This window comes from Erpetoichthys calabaricus, chromosome 5 (assembly GCF_900747795.2).
Source record: "Erpetoichthys calabaricus chromosome 5, fErpCal1.3, whole genome shotgun sequence".
In the NCBI taxonomy this organism is placed as follows: domain Eukaryota; kingdom Metazoa; phylum Chordata; class Cladistia; order Polypteriformes; family Polypteridae; genus Erpetoichthys; species Erpetoichthys calabaricus.
Window position 1 is genome coordinate 96,123,591 of NC_041398.2, and position 19,268 is coordinate 96,142,858.

Here is a 19,268-nt window from a genome sequence, read left to right on the forward strand (position 1 = left end):
ACTATGTTGAATGAGTAGTTGTTTCAGACAACTTTCTCCATATTGACTGTCATTATATACTTCCGACTATACTTCCTTAGAGGGCTGGCGTCCTTCAACATTTGCAATAAGATGCTGCGGATGTTCTATCAGACAGTTGTGGTTAGTGCCCTCTTCTACGTGGTGGTGTGCTGGGGAGGCGGCATAAAGAGGGAGGATGCCTCGCGCCTGGACAAACTGGTGAGGAAGGCAGGCTCTATTGTAGGCATGGAGCTGGACAGTTTGACGTTTGTGGCAGAGCGACGGGAACTGAGCAGGCTCCTGTCAGTTATGGAGAATCCACTGCATCCACTAAACAGTGTCATCTCAAGACAGAGGAGCAGCTTCAGCGACAGACTGCTGTCAATGTCCTGCTCCACTTATAGACTGAAGAGATCATTCCTCCCCCACACTATGCGACTCTTCAATTCCACCCGGGGGGGGTAAACGTTAATATTATACAAAGTTATTGTCTGTTATACCTGCATTGTTATCACTCTTTAATTTAATATTGTTTCCTTATCAGTATGCTGCTGCTGGAGTATGTGAATTTCCCCTTGGGATTAATAAAGTATCTATCTATCTATCTATCTATCTATCTATCTATCTATCTATCTATCTATCTATCTATCTATCTATCTATCTATCTATCTATCTATCTATCTATCTATCTATCTATCTATCTATCTATCATAAAACACACTTTTACTCCCCTAGCATATGACTACTGATTTCCTGTATTCCATCTACTGTCAAAAAATTATTTTGTGCACTCACTAATATTTCTTTCCTATCTACAACCACTGCTTCAGCTTAATTCACCCAAGCTAGCTCGATCATACCATACCCACCTGCTGAATGTGTCGATGTAACACACAGAAACTTAAGTTACCATGAGTGAGGCAGTTCTGCCACCGTGCCCAGATGTGGAACTCAAATGCAGTCCAATGCCATCATGTAGCTGATGACTCTAAAGATATATTCAGTTCAGAAAGCATACACTTTTTCACTAACAGACTTTCTCGTTTTGCATGTTACTTATCGGTATAGAGTCATAAACTTTCATGACATACCAATGCTTTGCCTCAGCACACGCAACCATCCATCTGTCCAACAGGACTGATATTAGCAATTTATTGTTGTGACTGAAGAAGAAATGTTGGAAAGTAATTAGTTAGTTAATCAGTCCATCTGCTTATAAACCTGACAACGTCTGTTGTTTAAAATAGTGAATTGTTCGTCTTTAATTTATTAATTGTCTGAGATGGTAGGAAATAAAGAGTCATCTGTTATAAAATTTGTGCAATAGCAAGTTGTCTTTCTCTCTTTACATTGTGCAGCAACACAAATGTTCGGTGTGTGGCTAAGGTGAACAGGATACAAAGAACTACTTGAATGTAAGGCATTAACACTTTTTAAGATAGACATTTACATGTGTTTCCAAACCTACACATAATGCAATTTCCAAAGTAAATTTTAATCTGCCTCAATTTAAATGATAAATAACATATAGTAAACAATACCCCCCCCGCCCGCCCCTTGTGATACAGAAGTTACTCAGACACACTAAAGTTTTTGGCTGAATAAACAGCAGCACTCTGAGTTGATCTGCTAAGAATGGTGCTATAAAAGAATAAATTGAATTAAGTAAGTGCAGTATCAATGCAAAGTTGTGGAAAGCATGTATGTTCATGAATGCAAAGTAAATGAATAAGTATTGATTTACTTTCTTTTATAATTTTTATATTTCAAAGCATTAATGCTGGCCATCTTATTAGTTTAGTACCTATTTAAAAACATTTGTCCTAGGATATCTTGTGGAACTCATTACATTTGTACGCAATCTCAGAAAAATTCATGGTGATAAATCTGCTTTTGGTCTTTGTTTCATTTTTGGAATTTTTGGACATGCTTTTTGGTTACTTTTAATTTTTTTCATTCTAAAGGTGATCTACCATGGTGTCATTTTGAATGGTTATTTACCGTGGGCATTGCCATTTTGCATTGCTTTCTCAGAACCACGGTTATGGTCTCATTATTGGGCATTATTATTATTATGTGGAACCTATTTAATGTGCCTGTTCTGCAGATCCAAGCATTAGGTTTGCTACTGAATTACTTCTACTTGATATTATAGGGAAGGTTACGGATTTTGAGTAATGATTTGGACTTTTTACAACTTTTTTGACTACTGTTTGTGGTAATGTTTCTGATTTTGGGTGATAGTATTATTAGCAATTCTTCCGGGATTTTTTAAAGCCATTGTCCGCTGACTGAAAACGTTGTTTGCTCCTTTTGAAGTGTCCTGGTCCATTTCTCCAACTTTCACTTTATGGCACCCTTTTTTAACTAAGCATCCACAAGAATCACACTCTCTCCAAAAGTCAGAATTGTTCTTCATATTGAGGCAGGCAGTTTTGAGCACAGACACACCAGACTAGAGCTTCCTCTTCTAATCATACCTGTGCTGTGTATTATGCTTGCCATGCATCCCAGCCAGATTCTGTGCTGTCAATCATAAAGTGGCAATACAAACCCTCTCTTCTTGGTCAGAGGCTATGTACCACCACCAAAGATGTTAGGTAGGAATGTACTGACCTCCTGCTAGTCTTCACCAGGCTTAATATTTAAAATGCAACATGGTTTATGCTTTCTGGTTAGCAAACATATGCTTCCATCTAGTGGACTGGAGGTCTTCTAGCTTCTTGCCAAGATTCCATTCAGTTAATTTGTATATAGTTCTCTTCATTGGGGACAGGCTCAGAGTGTTAACAATAGGTTAGAAATGTAATTGAGGAAAAGAAAAATATCTCAGAAGTGTAACATTTACATGCACATGCACACTTTTCAATTGGAATAAATAATATTGTAGATAGAGTGGAAGATGACCCGAACACAGACAGGCAGACACCATAGGTACAAAACCCAATACATGTTTATTCATATTTACATAAAGTGAAGCACAGCATACAACCCAGTACTCCCCCAAAGTCCAGGCCTCTCTTCAGGTCCACCTCCACTCCTCTCCTCCCGAGCTTATTCTTCCGCCCAACTCCAGTCATCGAATGGAGGGAGGTGCCCCCTTTTATACCCACCAGGATGTGCTCCAGGTGCCTCCCAATGAGCGCCTGCCGGCACGTCCACCACTCCAGGTGTCCCTGGTCTTCTTCCCCTCAGCACTTCCGGGTGTGGCGGAAGTGCTGAGGGCCAGGGCTCCTCAGGCATCGGGGCACCCCCTGGCCGTGACCACGGGCCCCTATAGGGTTGAGCTTCCAAGCTCCTTTCCCGTGGTCCCCATAGCCACCAGGGCTGTTGCCCCCTCGTAGTCTGGAGGAGGCGTAATCCCTCCTCCGGTCCTTCCGGGTGTTCCAGTTAGGTACCACCCCCAGCCGCTTGCCACAATAGATTCATACAGAAGAGCATTTGAGCAATCACAATTTATTGAAGCTATTGTCAATGTCCATGTTTTTCCTGACTGGTCAGATGGATGTGTAGGGGCATCTTCTCACTTCTGTCTGGCTCCTCATGTCCTATCTCTGTCTTTTCACCTTTAGATATGCCATCACTGAAGAGAAAGAGACACTAAACATGGCCCTCACCACATAAAATCAGCATTTTCTTTACACCAAAACTTTATTTATTATTGTTTTAATATTTTTCTTTCCTTGTGTATGCAGTGAGGCACATTTATGACAGTTTCTGCCGGCTGTGGCCACTAGGGGAGCCCCAAATCCTCTGAATCAAATACACAGACAGTCTGGGTTCAAGTGAAGGTATTTTTGTTAAACAAAGTATCTTTCCACAGTTCTTGTCTCCTTAGTCATTACAATACAATACAATACAATCCTTCCTTCCTTTTCTACTCCTTCATTTATTCCTCCAGGTGAGTGTTGTCTCCTTCCTTCTAAGTCCAATTCCCTGAGTGAATGGAGGTGGTCCCTTTTATGCCAGAACCAGGAGCAATTCCGATGTTAGAACACAAGCAACAAGCACTCCTCGAAACATAAGAACAACCTTCCCTTGCGACTCCTCCTGATGGCACCTAAGGAAGCCAGAAGGGCTGCCCCCCAGGGACTGCAACTTGGAAACATGCAGTCTTGGGAGGCCGTCTCCCTCTGTTAATCTACTATCCCTACCAGGTAAGGGGGATGGGGTTCAACCTGGGTGGGATGCCAATGTGTCCCCGCCATCTGTCACACAATTAAATACATTGGTCTGACAACATGGACACTGTTTTGTATATATGGAAACTATGCCTTCAGTTGATGTCAGAATTTTATCTCTTTATGTTTTGGGATGTGGGAGGAAAAACCGGAGAACCTGGAGCAACACCCACAGAGAAATAAGAAGAACTTGTGCATTCAATGACTTAGGTCGGTTCTACTGGTATTATGCAGCAGTACTGAACATCGCACCATCATGCTATCCCATCGTTCTTTATCAGGTTATTAAAAAATAGCTAACAGTTGTACACATGAGAAAATCTATTGTAATTCATCTCACTTAAGAAAGGTAAAAAACTAACATAAAAAAAGAGAAATGGTTATTGATTTCACAAATTTGGCATTGGGCACAAAAAACTTGCATAACATGTTATGAAGAATATAGCAATTGTTAGCAGGTGACATTAATATGGGTAACTTTCAGATCAAGCAAAATTTTATAAGCACTTTAAATGCAAAAATCTTTGCCTTGAAATTAATTTTTTGTATGCGACTGGGAGGAAAGCTTCTGCATTTTTCATTTTTTTCAGTTGAAGTGGAATAGAGATAAGGCAATAAATAGAAAGGAAAATACTGTGTCATTTGGGATGATATTAAGGCAGATTCAGAGAAATTCACAAACACATGATGGAACAAATATAACCAGCTATCACAAGAGCCGCAGTATTAGTGGTGATGAGTCAGAGGAGCAGCTGGGACTTTCTAAAGGAAAAATGTCTGTAACATAGCTCATTGTGCACGTGGCAAGCACCTGATACCTCTCACACTGTAGTGAAGATGTTACAGTGAATTCAATTTATTAATCTGTTTTCAAAGCCATTTATTTCTTATCATAAGCTGCCATTTTACACTTTTTTAACGTTTATATAATTTGATACTTTATACTCCTAGAATTCTTATTAGTGATGACAAGAAAAGCTTCAAAATCTTCCTGCAGTTTAGCAGTGCCTTTGCAATTATGTTAGGATCACAATGCCATATTTATCACTTTGTTTACCTTTTTAAACTATAAATATTGAAAACAACATTGTTAACAATTATTCTGCTTTTATTTTAATCTTTTTGTTCTAGTCTTGTTTAGTTTCTTGTGTGAGATTATTTCTAATTTAGTCACTCTTTGGTTTTAGTCAGGTTGTCTATTTTTGTGATCTTCCTTTTAGTTTTTCTAGAACTTTGTTGTTAGGACTTTTAATAGAATTTAAGTGTATTTACCTACTTCTATGAGTCTTCTTCCTTTACTTTTTTTGCTTTTTCTTTTAAATAAAACAATGCGTTGTTAATTTAACTAAGTAATTAATTTTCTCTCTTATTGTTTATTCAGATATTATTCCAAATGCTTAGGATATTTTCTGTCTGTTACATTTAATTAGTTACTGTATTTAATTCTGTTACTTTATTTTCCCTTCTTATTTGTTATTTAAATAAAGGTTTATCTCTTTAGTTAAGTAGTTTCATTGCTCTCAGCTAATTCCAAATGATTTCTAATTTGCCACAGCTGCATTTGAAGACTTTGGGTTCATCCTTTTCCTCCTCAACCTCTTTTGGGCGTTTCAGGGTTCACTAGCTTGTGACATTAAACACTTCCCTTTTCACGTCCTATTTAACTCTTTCTCCCTCACTGTTTTAATGCTAAACTCTCATACTTTTGCTTTTGGGTTCACTTTCAACTCTATATTCAATTAGCCTCTGGCTTTGAGACAACTTAAAATCTCTTCCTTAAGTCATTTCTGGGCTTGGGGAATCCCCACATTTGTTTCAGGAACAGAAATGGTCTCCAAAGGCAGTTCTATGCTGTGTACCCAATTTAGAGGGAATACGTGAACCCATAAATTCCCTTCTGGGAATTTGACATTTTGCCTTGGCTCTGTTAGGGGAGATTCAGACTCTCTTCTGTACTTGGGAAACACTGCATGCTTCCATTTATGTCACAGTGTTTCTCCTACTCATGTTGAAGACTAATGACCTTCCAGGGCATGCTTATCACATACAGGGTATTAATCAGAAAAACATCAAATTGTACCAAATCAGTCACAATTATAAACAAATTCAAAATGAATGTCATACTTGAAAAATCTATGTTTACTTTATTAAACATTACAGGTTCACAATTACCCAACCTTCATGTACAGGGTGCAGCACCTTTTTTGTCCCTCCTTTTTCCACACTAGTGGACTTCTTTTACTGCCAGTGTAGCTCTCATATGCCTAGAGGTCTTCTGTGATACTTAGTTAGTCTGTGCTTTCGTAGTGGACCTTTGCACTTAACAACATTTTGCCAGCCAGGTACCACTACATACTGTAGCTAATATCATTCATCTGAAAATATTATCATGAAACTTCTTTGAATTGCAATTGTTTTTCTAAAAAACAGCATTGACAATTACTCTTATGTAACAAGACTTTACCAAAGGTTTCTTTTGGTCTTCATAACACTTATAAAACATCAGTAGATTGGTTATTCATCTCTGCACAGTGTGGCATATTGACATTATGGTGAAATTACTTGTTAATGTGAAGGATTCACAGGTCTTATACTAAATATGTAGCATCAAGAGAAATGTGTCTCAGTTAAGCCACCACAGACCACTCCAGAGTAAAGTTTTGTTAGTAGGTCACATTGCAGAGATGAATACACAATTTACTAATGCTTTGTAAGTATGATAAAGACCCATGGAAGGATTTGTTAAGTTCTCGTTGCATAATAGTAAATGAGTAATAGAAGCATTTTTCCAGTACCTAAACTAAAGTATTACCCAGTTTGCATTTATTTATATACTATATACATTGCAATACAAATACAGTATATGTTTTTAGCATGCCTTGTTGACTACATGGCTCAAAAAGTAATAAAGCTGTGGCTTATAATGGTGATCTCTGGCTGTAGCAATGTAAAGACTGACAGAGTTGCAGTGATGACTTTCTGTGGACATTTCTAGAACTGTTCATTTCATGGGGCATTACTGTGACACAATGGTTACTCCATTATAGGTTATTAATTTTCCCCCTCATCTCAAAGCAGCCTGAATCTATATATTTTTTGTTTTGCTCTAGCAGAGACATGACAACAGCATAGTGGCACATTGGTTAGCACTACTGCATTTCATTTCTCAGCTGGGTTGAAATATTGCCCTGTTCATTCTCCTGAAGTCTTTGTGGATTTCTCTGGGTACTTTTGTTCATCTCCACATCTCAGAGATTTATGTGTTTGACTAAATGGAGTCTCTAAATTGATTCAGTATAAGTGAGTGAGTGCATGTCTGAATGAATATAATGGTCCAGTGACCCACTGAGGCTTGGTTCCTGCTGCATGCCGAGAGTTGCTGTAATGGAAAAGGAAGTCAAGCAGTTAAATGGAGAATGCTTGAGGAGGAAAAAAAACAAACAAACAGATGAAATAATTGGTAGTGTACATCAGAAATGAGTGTCAGCTAAAGATGTCTAATCATGTGACTTCTAGTCTTGGGATATATCAGATTTGCCAGTTGCAGCTGCTGATTGAATTGCCAGACCATGTCAATTTAAACTACTGAAAGTCACTGTCGGTGTCACATTTACAATTTGAGTGTCAGTCTTCCAGCGTAGTTGTGTTCACCCCTTTTTGTGAGAGCCAGTAGACTGCTACCTGACAGAACCCATGCTGTACAATGGAAGTCCTGCCATAATCTTGGTTCTTTTTTTTTCCCCATTCTGTCATAGTATCCAAAACATGAAACATTAGACAGAACAGCTGTTTGTGAGGTCCAAAACACTGGCATTCCTTATTTCTCATTGCTACATTACATGCATTGTACTTCAAGGTAAGTATTCATTTCTTGACAACAATCGTGCACACAGAACCTACCGCTATGACTAAAGACAAAATGATACAGGTTTGATTTTATTGGAGTGAGTCTCTGAGCATGTCACATTAGGTGACCAACTTCACGGGAGCAAGCCATCAAAAAAAAAGCCATGAAAATCGCTGGAAAAATTGTGTAATGTCTCATAGCCTTAAGATTTGACCAATTAAGTATATACAGTAGGTATTGTCTTTAAATGATTTCTTGCTGTTTTCAACCATATTGCTAATTGGCTGCTCCCAGATATCAGTAGCCTCCGGCCATTTACTGAACCTACTTATTCCAGTCTATTGTTGGAGGAGATATAAGGCAGGGGGCATAATGTAGGAAACAATCTGGTTGAGAGTGCCAGTCATGCCAGTTATAACACCTGCGACACTGTGCCAGTCTGCATTCTTTTAACTTCTTACAAATTACTTTAGTCATTTTCCAACATTTCATTGAAAAACAAATTTAAATAATAGCTGGTATTAACATTTTTATTCCCTTCATAATTTTAAATACTTTAATCTCCTTCTAGTCTCCATTTGCTTAGGCTAGAAAGATTAATCTTCATTCTCTCCTCATAACTCATACTGACAGCTCTTCTCTGTACTTGGTCTAGTGCTTTCTCCCTGTACTTAATTTATTCTTATCTGCAAATGTAACTGATTTTGTTACTTTTTTATCTCAATGTGATCCCACTTTTGAAATCTCATATCTCAGTAAAGGATCTACATAGTGTTTAAAACCATTTTTCTGCACACTGCTTCATGAGTCCCTGATGATTTTTTTTATTTAATAAGGCAGGTAATTTCTCTTTTGTTTGGAGGTTTGAATGGAAAGAAGATTTTTGAAAAAGTACAGATATTTGTGGCACTATGGCTCAGTGGTTAACGTTGCTGCATGGCAATTCCTTGGACTGGCCTGAAATGATTTTGTGTTTCTCCTGGAAGTTTGTTTTCCTTTCATATCCTAAAAAGTTACATAGTATGCTATCTGACAGCAATAAATTTCCCCACTGAAAATGCCCTCCAATTAAGGTGCTTTGCTTATCTGCACCTGAAGAAGGAAGGGTAAGAAAATTGATGTATACAGAGGGAAGTACGACAATAACTTTCTCAGAGGGGGTGCAGACATTGAATATAAAAGGAGATACTGTAGACAAAAACTTTAGCCCTTGTGTGAGATGATGCTGATGTCTCCTCAACTCTTCAGTCCTCTTGAATTAGATCTGACTCCAAACTAATCTGAGACTTTTGGGAGTAATGGAATCAAATGCTTAGACACCATTAACTTTTTTAATCACAAGCCATTTCCCGTTTCAACACCCGCAGTCTATGGCTGGAATGCCATGTAGGGTGTGTGATATTCCTCTTTCCTTACATGCCACCATGTCAGAACTTTTCAGCAAGAAAAAAAAATAGGCAGAACTGTTACTTTAATGTGGATGGTGAGCTACTTCACATCTACTACAAACTCTTTGATGGCCAGTGTGATTTTCTACACTGTGGTGTGCTGGGCTAGTAACAGCACTTCAGGAGAGGCCCATCAAATCATACAAAGTAATTAAAAGGGCAAACACAGTTATGGGATACATTCTGGACCCCATGAAGGTAGTAGCGAAGGACAGAATTAAAACAAAACTAAGTGCCATTATGACCAATGCCACACATCCCCTCTCTGACACACTAACACTGAGTACTTTCAGCCAACAAATTATTCAGCAAAAGTGTGTCAAGAAACACTACTGGGGCTCCTTCATACTATAGAATTTTTATGAAATATTTTTCATCAATACATGATCATTTTTACAATTTAATATAAGCATATACTTAAATGAAGTTTTAACAATGAATTATTAAATGTAAAAGGAAAAGGACTGAAGGTAACTAAAGGGTTAACTAAACATGGCTTAAAGCTTGGGCATGTGAGGCTTTTGCTTCATCTAGATGAACCACCAAGATAGTTGCTAAGGATAAAATGAAGTAGATGTGTGATGAACACCCCCTTAAAAAACAAGAACAAACTAGTGAGAAAGCCCAAACACTCCTATTATGAAGCGGTGATAAGATCAATGGGAAAAACCATAGGGTACCCCTGTTAATAAAGCAACGATATAAAATAATGGAAGTATCGGCATGTATATGAAGTTACTGACGACTGTAGTCGATTGGCTAAGATGATAGAATTCTGCATATTAAGAGCAGGTGGCATGCTGTATTAGATAAGGTAATGGTAATAGAAAAGTATAAAAGAGAATGAATTGTATCAATGATTGCTCACTTCATGGACTGAGACGTTTGTACATAGCTATGTGCAAATAAAGAACTGTTCTGCATTTTCATCTGGTCTGCCAAGAATGATTTATGTGACTACAGAGGAAAGTTTTTTCCACAACAATGTCAACTGCAATATACCTGTATAATGCCTCTTTCCTTTTAAACTTTCTTCCTTTTTAGTCACTCTGGTGTGTGTTCAGCTCACATTGTGTGCATATATACTGTATTCTGTATATTTATCTATATTTGTCTATTTATATACTTATTTATTTAAAGAGCTTCTGCAAAAATGTTTCCCCTGGTGATAAATAACATTCAATCTATGAATCTAAAAAACTGGCAGCATCTCATCATTGTAAACATCTGAGTTTCACAATTGCATTATTGTATTAGCCTTTGTTTTCTATAGCATCGTCTACAATACAAACACTACAAACCAGTCCAAGTATATACTGTACTCTACTAACAGTGCACTTGTTAACATAAACTCACTTGTCTGTAAGCTTTAATTAAGTTATTAATTTAACAAAACTAAACTGGATTTATGGACTTGAAATTGGATGGATGAATTACATTTTGTATTACTGTATATGAATCCGGAAAGCTGAAACTTATTCCAGTAGCATCTGGCACAAGACAGAGGAAACTGCTTAGAAAATGTTTGTATGAAAGAAGAAGACAAGTACTAAAGACTGCATAATGGCAGAAACTACTGTATATTGACATGAAATTACAAAAGAAGTGAAGCATGAAAGCTGGCACTTCCTTAAAGGATTGTATCTGTGTTTATAGGTCTTATGTCCTTTCATTTTTGACAGTAGCACAAACCAACATGCTAATTTGTTAAACCTACTAATATGATACTGATTTGAACAGTTAAACAGCACTAAGTTTGTAATTTCCATAGCAGGGTTACAACATATACATATATTATTAGGTATTAACTGTAAAATATTATGACAAACTGAGGAGTTTTTCCTTAATAACCCTCACACTTTGCTATGTTTCCTTTGCTTAGTTCATTTGGCAAAGCAGAGTCAGGTACATTACGATATTAAAAATTAAAACAAGCACATTTTATTATATTTTAATCCTTGGAGATAATTTACAAATGATTTGACTTGGTATAGTTAATGTTTTTCTGCTTTCTGAGCTCATGTTTTCTAATGCAGACTTAAATAGAAAACATTCTTTGGTTTGCTAAATCTTTTTTTAACTGTTATATTAAATTCTGATCATTTAAACGTGTTTCAAATCTTCTGAAGAATCCCCACTCTGGCATCAAACTGCTGCAAATCTGTTCTCCTAACCGTGTGATAGAAAGACTGTGCTTCTGGGGCGGTTGTTGCTGGGATGGCGTATCTTGTGAGATTAGCATTGTTGAATTGTTAGGCTTTTAAGATTTGGGGACAGGCCAACCTTAAAAGCAATGGAGAAATGTAAATAATCCACTCTTATGCATCTGTCTTGATTGAAGCCATTTTTTGCCTCTCTGGAAAAACACTGACCTTTAATTCACTGTTTTCAGTCTTCCCAGAAGTTACCGTATCCCCATTTGCTTTTATTTTCTAAGTATTTATTATGACAAATTACAGGAGGATAGAATTATTTTGTGTTTTTAATATAGCACTTTAAACTTTAATATGTATGATAAATTAATTTTCATGGAAAATATGCACAATGGCAAAATATTGCTTGCAATGAATCTGCATCTATCAAATAATCTGCATTTTCAATGTTTTACACCACACAGTGTAGTGTTAACTTATTTTTCATTTGAAAAACATTTCTAAAACATCCCCAGCCACAGAGGACACACAAACCAGTGTGTTTCTTCTTGCTGGTCCCAAGCCCGGACAAATGGGGAGGAGTTATGTCAGGAAGGGCATCTGGTGTAAAATTTTGCCAGATCAATATGCTCACGACAATACAGATTTCCATAGCAGATCTGTCGAGGCCCAGGATTTAACAATGGCTGCCACCAGTACTCTCAGCGTAAAGGGTGCTGGCGGAAATCAGGCTACGTTTGGCCAAAGAAGGAGAAGAAGAGGGGGGAGACGTGTCCGGAGGCAGGAAGAGAGGAGGAGGGTAAAGAGAGTTGAACTGAGGGTAGGAACTTTGAATGCTGTCAATATGACTGGTAAGGGGAGAGAGTTAGATGATGTGATGAAGAGAAGGAAGGTTAATATATTATGTGTGCAAAAGACTAAATGGAAGGGGAGTAAGGCCAGGTGGATCGGAGGTGGATTCAAATTGTTCTATTATGGTGTGGATAGGAGGAGAAATGAGGTAGAAGTTATTCTGAAGGAACAGTATGTCAAGAGTGTTTTGGAGGTGAAAAGAGTGTCAGGCAGAGTAATGATTATGAAGCTGAAAATTGGAGGTGTGATGATGAATGTTGTTAGTGCATATGCACCGCAAGTTGGGTGTGTGATGGATGAGAAGGAAGATTTCTGGAGTGAGATGGATGAAGTGATGGACAGTATCCCCAAGGGACAGAGAGTGGTGATTGGAGCAGATTTTAATGGGCATGTTGGTGAAGGGAACAGAGGAGACCAGGAGGTGATGAGTAGGCATGGTGTGAAGAAGAGGAATGAAGAAGGTCAGATGATAGTGGATTTTGCAAGAAGAATGGACATGGCCGTGGTGAATTCGTATTTTAAGAAGAGGGAGGAACATAGGGTTACGTACAAGAGTGGAGAAAGATGCACACAGGTAGATTATATCCTATGCAGGAGAGTCAATCTGAAGGAGACTGAAGACTGAAAAGTGGTGTCAGGGGAAAGTGTTGTTAGACAGCATAGGATGATGGTCTGTAGGATGATGTTGGAGATCAAGATGAGGAGGAGGAGGAAAGTGAGGGCAGAGCCAAGGATAAAATGGTGGAAGCTGAGAAAGTAAGACTGCAAGGTTGAATTCAGGGAGGAGTTAAGACCGGCACTGGGTGGCAGTGAAGAGTTACCAGACAGCTGGGCAGCTAAAGCAGAAGTAGTAAGGGCAACAGCATGACATCTGGACAGAGGAAGGAGGAAAAGGAAACCTTGTGGTAGAATGGGGAAGTACAGAAGAGTATACAGAGGAAGAGGTTGGCAAAGAAGAAGTGGGATAGTCAGAGAGATGCAGAAAGTAGACATGAGTACAAGGAGATAAGGTGTAAGTTGAACAGATGCAGGGAAGGGAATAGAGTTGGAAAAGGTGGATGAGTTTAAATACTTGGGATCAACAGTACTTAGTAACGGGGATTCTGAAAGAGAGGCGAAAAAGAGAGTGCAGGAAGAGTGGAATGGGTGGAGAAGAGTGTCAGGAGTAATTTGTGACAGACGAGTATCACCAAGAGTGAAAGGGAAGGTCTACAGGACGGTAGTGAGACTAGCTATGTTATATGGGTTGGAGATGGTGGCAGAGACCAAAAAACAGGAAACAGTACCGGAGGTGGCAGAGTTAAAGATGTTAAGATTTGCATTGGGTGTGACGGGGATGGAGAGGATTAGAAATGAGTATATTAGAGGGTTAGACAGTTTGGAGACAAAGTCAGAGAGGCAAGATAGCATTGGTTTGGACATGTGCAGAGGAGAGATGCTGGTTATATTGGGAAAAGGATGTTAAAGATAGAGCTGCCAGGCAAGAGGAAAAGAGGAAGGCCTAAGAGAAGGTTTATGAATGTGGTGAGAGAGGGCGTGCAGGTGATGGATGTGACAGAGGGCAAGAAGATATGGATAAAGATGATCTGCTTTGGCAACCCCTAATGGGAGCAGCCAAAAAAAGAAGATTTATAAAATATTTAATTATACTGATTTGAAGGAGAGACATTGTATTTTTTAAGAAAGAGAACTAGAACATGAGACATTGTCAAGAGTTATGCAAAGTTCATTTACCAGAATGTCGAAATAATCTTTTGTCAAGCCTGAAACACTAACCCAGAATCATTAAAAACAGTACCTGAATATTCATACTAGAATTTGCACACCTTTACGCTTTTCCTTTGATGATGTCAGACGTTATGCACTCCTCGACCATATCAGGTAGGATTGTCATAACAATGGCCAATACGCTTGCCTTAAAATGGCAGCGTCCATTACAAAACATAATGGAGAAGTAAAATATTGGGGGAAAAAAAGATATATTAAAAAGGAAAACAAATGTTGGATTTGAATTCCTTGGGTTACAAAGCCCAAAACAGACAAATTTTTTGAAACACTTAAGGGTGTCACACTAAAAATTAAGGAAAAATGACAATTGTAATAGTAAGATAATCTCTAAAATTCGATACAACATGCAGGCATAATGGAGAAGTGGTTAGCACCACAGCCTTATAGCACCCCACTGAGAGTGACATGGAACCTGATGTCAAAATCTAGTCTGAACATTGCAAATACAGAGTTTACATGTTCTTCCCCTTGTCCATGCAGGCTCTCTGTTTTCTTCCATGCACTTTAGACATACAGTACATGTTTAGTTTATTAAACACTCTGAACTGGTTCAGTATGAACAAGTTTGGGTGGGTGCATTTTACACTGTCCTTCCTGGAAAGTCTTAAGACCATGAAATGGAGAAAACTAAAGTAGCTGGGAAAATCAACACAAAGATAGATATGTGATATATTTAATTGATATATCACTGTTCTTTATTAAAAAAAAAAGTTCAGATAATGAATTTTTACAATGAGAAGTAAATGTTAAGCAAATGGTAACTCAAACCAAGTTTTAGTTAGTCTGTTCAACAGATAAGTACACACATATTCCCTAATAGGATATTTTATTATGGTAATAACATTATGACATCAGATATTTTATTAAACATGTACAAATCTTTTTCTCGCAGTAAAGCATTATGCAAAGTTTTAAGACAAGTCAAGTGTCAATTTCAAATTAAACTAAAGAATGTTTTAGTGTTAATGGCCATTGAACTCTACAGTGCAAAAAATAGATATGTGTGCATAAAGTGAAATCAACAGGAAAGAGATGATCACAGTAATCAATCACTGTGTGCTAACATGTGAAATGTAAATTCCAGTAATTTCAGTCATTGTACTTTTTTGAAAGGCCAAAAAGGATTATGCAATAACACAAAACACTAAAAGCATGCATTTTACAAAGCCAAATGTAACAATCAATGTTATTGAACAACTGACCTAAGAAAGAATAAAAATGTGGGAGTGTATTTGTAATAGCATTAGTTCCCCAAATAGGCTTACATCCCACCAAGTAAAGGATGAAGGTCAGGTGCAATTCCAGTTAGGAGACCGGTAAGAGGGGTCAGATCCTGGCATACTAAACCTCAGTAACAGAAAATAGTTCTTGGGATGTTGACTATAAATTCTTTGAGGTGGGTGTCTGAAGCGCTAACGCTTGTGCAGGAGGTTGAAGTATATCACATACAAATAGTTAGACTCACCTCTGCCAAAAGTTTTAGCTCTGGAATCATATTTCCTGATCAGGGGTCATCTATTGCTCTTTCCTACTCTAGTCATGGGTGAATAGGGACTAGAAGAGTGGGCCGAGTACACACCCCTGTGAAATGCCAGTAAATTCAAGGACAGCTGTAAAGGTTTGGAGTTGAAATGCACATTGATGCAGTAGATGCTGTTTTAATCATGACAGGAAAGTTGTGTAGAGTATTTAACACACTGTCCTTTCGAAAATGCAAACCTCAACATTCAATATGAGTCAACAGAAATAAATATCTATTAATTGGCAAAATAAATGCAATGAAAGTAGCAACTGTCAACACTTCTGATTATTGTGAAAATAACAGGCCAGAACTGCTGGTCAGATATTTTTCAAGACTAGATTGTGACAATTCTTCAGTGCATAAAGAAGTGTGGTAAATTAAGTACTAAAAGTTGGGTTTAGGATATACAGTTTTCTGCATTCTGTATTGCTGTATTCATGGTTTTTATCTGTTTTTATCATTATTGTCACTAGTCGGAAGGGACCATGCATGTAAGAATGTCATTGTTTAATGTATACTGATTAATCTTGAACTTGAATATTATAAAAGGCCATTTCACAAAGGAGCAGGTGACATAGTTAGGACATTGCATTCAAACTAAGGTATAACACTGTAGCGGGGCTACATAGTAATACAGTAATCCCTCGCTATATCGCACTTCGACTTTCGTGGCCTCACTCTATCGCGGATTTTATAAGTAAGCATATTTAAATATATATCGTGGATTTTTTGCTGGTTCGCGGATTTCTGTGGACAATGGGTCTTTTAATTTCTGGTACATGCTTCCTCAGTTGGTTTGCCCATTTGATTTCATACAAGGGACGCTATTGGCAGATGGCTGAGAAGCTACCCAACCAGAGCGTGTATTACGTATTAAATAAAACTCCTCAAATATATTGTGAGCACAGGGGCTGTTCGCACCCCTAGAGGATACGGCCGCTCCTCAATATACGCTGAAAGATTACCTTCACATTGCTCTCTTTTTTGCTGGACTTACATATTGCTGATTTGTCAAGCGATATGCTTCCAGCACGGTGCTTCGCATACTTAAAAGATCAAACAGCACGTATTGATTTTTGATTGTTTGTTTTCTCGCTCTGACATTCTCTGCTCCTGAAGGAGGGGGTGTGAGCAGGGGGGCTGTTCGCACCCCTAGCCGATACGGATGCTCGTCTAAAAATGCTGAAAGATTACCGTCACGTTCCTCCATTCTGTGCAACTGCTTTATCAAGCAACATGCTTCCTGCACGGTGCTTCGCATACTTAAAAGCTCGAAGGGCACGTATTGATTTTTGATTGTTTGTTTGTTTTTCTCTGTCTCTCTCTCTCTCTCTCTGACATTCTCTGCTCCTAACGGAGGGGGTGTGAGCAGAGGCGCTGTTCGCACACTGACCTAGAGGATACGGACGCTCCTCTAAAAAATGCTGAAAGACTACCTTTACATTGTACCGGCGGTGCTTCGCATACTTAAAAGCCAAACAGCCCTATTGATTTTTGTTTGCTTTTTTCTCTCTCTCTCTCTCTGACATTCTCTGCTCCTGACTCGCACTCCTTTGAAGAGGAAGATATGTTTGCATTCTTTTAATTGTGAGACGGAACTGTCATCTCTGTCTTGTCATGGAGCACAGTTTAAACTTTTGAAAAAGAGACAAATGTTTGTTTGCAGTGTTTGAATAAAGTTCCTGTCTCTGTACAACCTCCTGTGTTTCTGTGCAAATCTGTGACCCAATAATGACAATATAAAAATAACCATATAAACATATGGTTCCATATTACTAACCGAGAATAAACCGGATATGGACGCAGGGACACGGCGATGGGACCATGAGACGTACTGCGCAGGCGCTCGTCTCATAAACCGCAAGCGAAGTCGTATCCACCGCGAACAAAGCAGTCACAGCCCAAGAACGAAAGAGCTCAACTAACGTGAATGAGAAATGAAGCAACAACGCGCCCATAGCTACTACTAACGACACAACCACACAAAAAAGAGGATTCTGCACTGCACCCCAGAGTCAAACGTGAGAGGCTACGGAGGCCCCACAGGTCCACAAAGATAGTATGAAAGGCGCAGGCGTCAACGCCATATTGTGAGTGCCACTACTGCGGAGTGAAGGCGCAGGCGTCACCGCCATATTGTGAGTGGCACTACTGCGGAGTGAAGTTAGGAATAATGTGCTGCTTGGGATTGTACAAACCGCTGAACGCTTTACACCAAATTCAAACACAATACAGCTCAACGATACAAACAAGAGCCCACCTGGATAAGATCAATGAACGCAGGCGCCTACAACGCGCGTCTGAAACTGCAGAAGCAAAGCAGGCACAGGTTCAAAACGAAAGACCACAACTGACGGAGATAAATAATCTCTTTCAAATCTATTTCGGGTTACCCAAGACCAGGGGTTGGCGAGCGAAGCGAGCAGGGGGCGGAGTGCCCTAGTATGGTTTCTACTTCGCGGATTTTCACCTTTCGCGGGGGTTCTGGAACGCAACCCCCGCGATCAAGGAGGGATTACTGTAGTGTATTCGATGTATGTGCGGAGTGCATTTTGTTTCCATCGTCCCGTTTACTGTTCGTTATGTGTAAGTCAGTGAATGTTGTCCCCGTAAGTACAGAGGGGATGGATAAGGCAGAGAGACCGCAGCCCCAGGATGGAAAGCACCTGTTCACATTCAGTTACATCCAGTTCATTACTATTTAAATGATTAGGAGGGAAAGAAAAAGGAGGGGAGAAAAAGAGAGGAAGAAGAAAGACGAAGATTTCATTTAACAACAACAAACCATCATTTCCTGCTATTTTTCACATCACGCTTTGTATCCAGTTTGTTTCTCATTCCGCTGGATTCACTTCAGCTCAATCACCGCCAGAAACCCCGGGGTTGGACTTCATTATCCACCATATGCTGAGGAGACATGGTGAGATTGTTCCATTTTTCCAGGAGATTCAAATGTGTCCATTCTTTCTTCATCAGTCATCCGTATTCAGGACAGTAATATACCCGGACTCAAGTTCACGATCATTGTCATTTCAGTATTCATTCATTATTGTTATTTGTGTTTTGTGTGTTATACGTTACAGGGGCAAGGGAGGGTTTGTTATTGTATATATGGTGTTTCACAGTGCTGCTTTGGTGGAGGGATATACATATATATATTGTGGAAGATGACCCGGACACAGACAGGCAGACATGTTAAAGTCACCCAACGCACGCTTATTTACACTACTCATATTTATAGCAAGTGCACACACAAACCCCAAATTCCCCAAAAGTCCAGGCCTCACTATCCAATGCCTTGTTCAGGCCGCCTCCACTCCTCTCCACCAAGTTCTGTCCTTCTCCTCACCCGACTCCAGCCCCCAAATGGAGGGAGGCGGCCCCTTTTATGACCACCCGGATGTGCTCCAGGTGCCTCCCGACAGTCTTCCGCCGGCATTCCCCAGTGTGGCGGAAGTGCCGGCTGCGCACCCAGAA